This window comes from Portunus trituberculatus, chromosome 50, assembly GCF_017591435.1.
Source record: "Portunus trituberculatus isolate SZX2019 chromosome 50, ASM1759143v1, whole genome shotgun sequence".
Lineage (NCBI taxonomy): Eukaryota > Metazoa > Arthropoda > Malacostraca > Decapoda > Portunidae > Portunus > Portunus trituberculatus.
In genome coordinates, this window is record NC_059304.1 from 4,633,218 (window position 1) to 4,639,441 (window position 6,224).

Consider the following 6,224-nt stretch of genomic DNA (forward strand, 5'->3'; position numbering starts at 1 on the left):
CTAGGAAGAATGCTGATGCCTTCTCTACCAAATCCTTTCACGAAGTTGCTGCTGCAGCACTCAAGAAGAGGCCTCAGCAGGTTGAGGCACCCATGGTCAGACCTCCAGCAACTAAACCCTCTACGTCTGGGTACAGGCAACCACGAAGGCAGGCCTATCCTTTTAAGAAGCCAGAACATCCTGTCTTGTCTTCTCATCCACACAAGGACCATAATTCTTCGGCCCAAGGCAAAAAGGGTTTTCGAAAGTAGGAGCCTCTTCCCTTGACTTCTCAGGTAGCGGCATGCCTTTCACAGAGTTGGGAAAAGTGGCAAGAGAAGGGAGCCGAACCATGGGTAGTGGATGTCCTCAGAGACGGTTACCACATCCCCTTTGTCAGTCAACCTCCGCTTTCAAGGTTCCCAATACAATTTGGGAGTTTTTCTCCCAACTCGGTGAAAGGCAAGGCTTTAGAACAGGAGATACAATCCCTTATACAAAAAGGGGCGATAGAACAGACAACCGCTGGCCTAGGGTTCTACAGCAGAGTCTTCATGGTGCCCAAACTTACATGCGGGTTTCGCCCCATTATCGATCTCTCCACCCTCAACCAGTACATCCGCAAAATCAGATTCCGGATGGAGACAAGTGCATCAGTGATGTCGGCCATCCGAAAGGAGGACTGGATGCTGTCAGTCGACCTGCGGGATGCTTACCTTCAGATTCCCATCCATCAGGGGAGCAGGAAGTACCTTCGATCCACCTGGCGGCGGCAAGTTTTTCAGTTCAGAACTCTCTGCTTCGGACTGTCGACGGCACCTCAGGTCTTCACGAGAAGGTTTGGCTCTGGTTTCAGCGTATTTACACCAATAAGGGATTCATTTGATCCTCTACTTAGACGACTGGTTACTTCTCTCCACCACCAGTCAGGAAGCAATGAGGTCAAGGGAGACGCTCCTAGATTTGTACGACTCTCAATATCTGGATAAATTGGGAGAAGTCAGATCTCGAACCCAAACAGGTCATAACCTTTTTAGGAATGGACATCTATTCAACGATTTTGAAGGTTTTCCCAGCACAAAAACGGATTCTCAATTTGCTGGAGTCTATACGAAATTTCAAGACTCGGCCACAACCCTCAGCACAAGCATGGTTAGTACTTCTTGGCCACCTCTCGTCGCTATCACACCTAGTTCCAGGAGGACGATGCAGGATGAGGAGCCTCCAGTTTCAGCTTGCCAATCACTGGGACAGGAGGGACAGCAGCTCCCATCAGGTACCTACGTCTCAGGAGGTTCTAGATGACCATTGGTGGTCAGACCCTGCGAACTTGCTTTAAAGTCAGTCACTGGAGGTGCGGAACCCGGAACTACTTCTGTTCACGGATGCTTCATTAGAAGGCTGGGGAGCATCTATTCTGGTCGACGAGGCATGTGGCGTTTGGTCACCTCCTGATCAACAAGAGCACATAACTCTCCTGGAGCTGAGAGCGATATGTCTTGGGCTTCAGGCATTTGAGGATGTATTGCAAGGACGAACGGTAGCAGTCCTGTCAGACAACACCACAGCTGTGTCGTACATCAAGAAAGCAGGAGGGACACGGTCAGCCAAGCTCAACCACGAAGCCCAACTGACTTTGCAGTGGGCGGGAGGACAATGCAGTGACCCTTCTTACTCAGTTTGTGAGAGGGGAAAACAACGTGGTAGCGGACTGCCTCAGCAGGAGGAACCAGGTCATTTCCTCAGAATGGATGCTGCATCAGCAGGTGTGCGACAACCTGTGGAGACTCTGGGGTTGTCCGATGGTGGACCTGTTCGCCACACAGATGAATTACAGGCTAGCCAATTTCGTCTCACCATTTCCCAACCCTGGCGATAGCAATGGATGCCTTTCTCTTTCCTTGGGAACACAAGGAACTGTATGCGTTTCCCCTTTTCCATGTCATCAGGAAGGTGATAAACACGCTCCACAGCTCGGAGGGAGTCAAGCTTACACTAGTGGCCCCGTTCTGGCCTTAGAAGGAATGGTTTACGGATCTAGTGGAACTCTCCATCGACACGCCAAGGAAGCTCCCCATCAGGAAGGACCTGTTACGTCAACCTCACTTCCACAGGTTTCACCACGATCTCCACGTGCTGCAGCTAGTAGGGTGGAGACTATCAAGCGACTTCTCTGGTACAGAGGATATTCCAGGAGAGTGGCAAAGGCTAGACGACCTTTCACTACTTTGAATTACCAACATAAGTGGAAGAGGTTTCGGCAATGGTGTCACAACACCATTCTCCTGCTCCTCCAGCCAGAAGCTCGCAGACTTTCTCCTGTACTTACACGAGTCTTGTCACCTTTCTGTCTCAGCTATTAAAGGCTAGAAAGCCATGCTGAATAGTGTTTTCTCCCTAAAGGGCTTCAACCTGACAGAGGACCCAGTTTTGAAGAACCTTATTAAATCCTTTGAAATGCAAGTTCCAAAAAGGGTAGTAAGACCACCACCATGGAACCTGGATGTAGTGCTAAAGGCACTGTCGCTGGCTCCCTTCGAACCTCTCAGAGCCTCTTCGTTCAGAGATCTTATGAAGAAGACTCTTTTCCTTGTCTCGCTAGCATCGGCTAAGAGGGTCGGTGAGTTACAAGCCTTGTCATACAAGCTTACTCAGCAAGGCAAAGACATCATCCTGTCTTATCTTCCAGAATTTGTCGCAAAGACAGAAACATCCAGCAATCCTCTTCCTAGGGAATTCAGGATCAAAAATTTGGCAGTGGCCGTGTGCCCTGATGATGAACGCCTTCTGTGCCCAGTTCGGGTTCTGCTTATCTTTAGGGAAAGGATGGGGAACGTGGCAAGAAGACCTAGAAACCTCTTTGTCTCTCCTGCAGACAAATCCAAACCACTTTCAAAGAATGCTTTAGCCTATCTCCTGAGAGAAACTATTCTGCAGGCCCATCACTCACTGCCCGAGAACCTAGTGATGCCTCTGAGAGTGAGAGCACATGATATTCGAGGGATTGCCACCTCCCTTAATTTATGGAGGAATAAATCAGTGGAGGCTGTTCTCAATGCAGCTTCCTAGAGGACACCTTCCGTCTTTGCAAAACATCATCTTCACGACTCGAGCGTTCAGATGGGGACACCTTTTCTCCCGGCCCGATAGTCGCAGCAGGTGGCATTGTGACATGAGCACTATCTTAAGGCGGCATGCTATGCCTCGCTATGCTTCACCAGAGCTTTGTGGGGGCGAGCACACTGCCTTAGCCTTGCCTTGCTCATCTTCCTTTGCTCCAAGTCTGGATGTAAGTACTGAGGCAATTTTTTTTTTTTTTTTTTTGGGGGTCTCAGTTATACATGCACCCACCTCCTTTTAATGTGGGAATCTTCCTAGTCATGTGAAACAGGGGTGTGTAACAAATTATTTTTCAAGTATAAAAAATGTTTTTGAACACTTACCTGTTTCACATGACACATACCCACCCTCCTCCCCTCTGCATGTTCTGTACGCAGAAAGCAATGGAGCAGTTGCTGAGCAGGCAGTGGGGATGGGTGGAGGAAGTGGGGTATGAGGGCTTCCCATTTTCTATGAACCCTACATCCTCTTCCTCCACTATGAGGAAGTTTTAGGGGGTTCTTATATATTCTGCATCAGGGAAAGAGAGAGTCCACCTCTCTTTCCTAGTCATGTGAAACAGGTAAGTGTGAAAAAATATTTTTTATACTTGAAAAATAGTTTTGAAAATTTTTGTTGGTAGTATTCAGTTTTTCTTTGTTTTATTAAGGTATTATGCTTATTTATTTATTTTTATTTCATTTTTTTCCTGTTATCCCTGCCTCATTTCATCTTGCGTTGCTCTTACGAATGAGAGGAGGTAAAGGAAAATAAGTGACTGAAATGATACTTACATGCTGTGTGGTTCTGGAGTCATATTTTATCAGATAATGAATGGAAGCAGGAATGGTGGGCTGGAAAGTAGTACAGTAATGAGGTGCTGAGAAGGACAAGAAATAAAAGGTGATGTGTGCATGTAAGCTTGGATTTACCTTGTGGCTTCCACTATGGTTCTTTTACCTGGTGGGCTTCCCATCCCCACATGTCAAGTGGAGGATAGCAAGAGGAAGTCACACTCTCCTGATGCACCAGCTCATAAACATTTTCATGATAATAAAAGCTAACAACAACAACTGGTTAGAAAGTGCATCATAAGCAGCAATGCATAACCATCTAGCGGAACCATAGAAAAACTGTTATTTAAGCATAATGAAAGAGTAAAAAAAAAGTCTCCAAGATGAAGGGCAAGGCCACGTTTAAATGTTTCAATATTTAAACACCAAACAAGCTCAGTAGGCAATTAATGCATTCTACAAGTCAACACATCTCAGACTAAAGAATCTTTTCCGATCTCCAGCTGGGTTCTAGAATGAGTAATTTTGAAATCACTACCTCTTGTGCTACTCAACAAGGGACATGGAAAGAGATCATCTCTAGAAAATGGTAAGTGACTATGAAAAATTTGTCAATACAGTGGAGACTCAATACTTGAACTTAATTCATTCCAAATGGCTGTTCAAGTATCCAAAAGTTCAACTACTGATACATATAAATCAGATAGTTCATTCTAATCTTAGCAAAATCTCCAGTTTATAAAAATTCTGTATAATTGTTATTATTTATTTATTATTTTTTTATTTATTATATATATATATATATATATTAACTATTCTTTCCAAACATTTCACGAACTTCTAGAACATTCTTGCAGCACATATGGCAGTATAAATGCAGGGAACGTATGCTCAACAGGTCAGTTCACTTCTAGCCGTTAATGTGTAAACAAGTCGATCATCATCAGTCATTACTATCTGCATTCATCAAGCATGGCATCCAGAGGTTGTATATATGTATATGTATATGTATATATGTATATTTATATATGAATATGTATATGTATATATATATATATATATATATATATATATATATATATATATATATATATATATATATATATATGTATATATATATATATATATATATATATATATATATATATATATATATATATATATATATATATATATATATATATATATATATATATATATATATATATATATATATATATATATATATATATATATATATATATATATATATATATATATATATATATATATATATATATATATATATATATATATATATATATATATATATATATATATATATATATATATATATATATATATATATATATATATATATATATATATATATATATATATATATATATATATATATATATATATATATATATATATATATATATATATATATATATATATATATATACATATACATATATAAATATACATATATACATATACATATACATATATACAACCTCTGGATGCCATGCTTGATGAATGCAGATAGTAATGACTGATGATGATCGACTTGTTTACACATTAACGGCTAGAAGTGAACTGACCTGTTGAGCATACGTTCCCTGCATTTATACTGCCATATGTGCTGCAAGAATGTTCTAGAAGTTCGTGAAATGTTTGGAAAGAATAGTTTTGAAGGTTCTGGAGTCTAGAAAGTATTTTAATTTTTTTTTTCACCAAATTAGTGTAGAATCTGTCTTGATTGGTGGGGATAATTGAAATTAGCCTATTATAATAGGCTAGTTTCAAAACATCACTGGCCAGTTTATAAAAATCAAAGTTTAAAGAATAAGCATTATATTCTTCATTTTTTAAATGAAAGGAAATAGAAAATAACATTAATTGACCAAAGACAAATCAAAATTTTCTTATATCGTGATATCATCTGAAAATATGAATAGAGGCTCAAACAATATCATATGTCATCAGACATCATGATATTAATTTACTTAAATTTGAGATGCAGCAATGTGCAATGATACACCTGTGTAAGCTTGTATTTATTTTCCAGCAAAAATGACAAAATCTGGCACTGTCTGGTTTCAAGATGCTGACTGCAAACAGGCTAATTATAGACATCACATCATTCTTCTTTCTTTCTCTTCAGCTGTCTAATTTACTGTCCATCATTTAAGATTATAATTCCAGATAGCATGTGTACAGAAAGGTGGGAGGGATAGGACTGGGATGTATTATTTGTCTTGTGTGAACAGAAACACAAGATAAACTTTCTTACCTAAGTTGCTCCCATATGCATGACAAGATAATGTCATCATATGTATCAGGCAGGAGGCAGATGTAGATTTTATT

General features: G+C 40.3%; 1 long non-coding RNA gene across 1 annotated transcript in view; it reads left to right on the top strand.

The window, feature by feature from the left end:
• Nucleotides 1-6,224, top strand: part of LOC123499475 — a 41,162-nt gene that overhangs the window by 28,510 nt on the left and 6,428 nt on the right. The window lies entirely within an intron of this gene.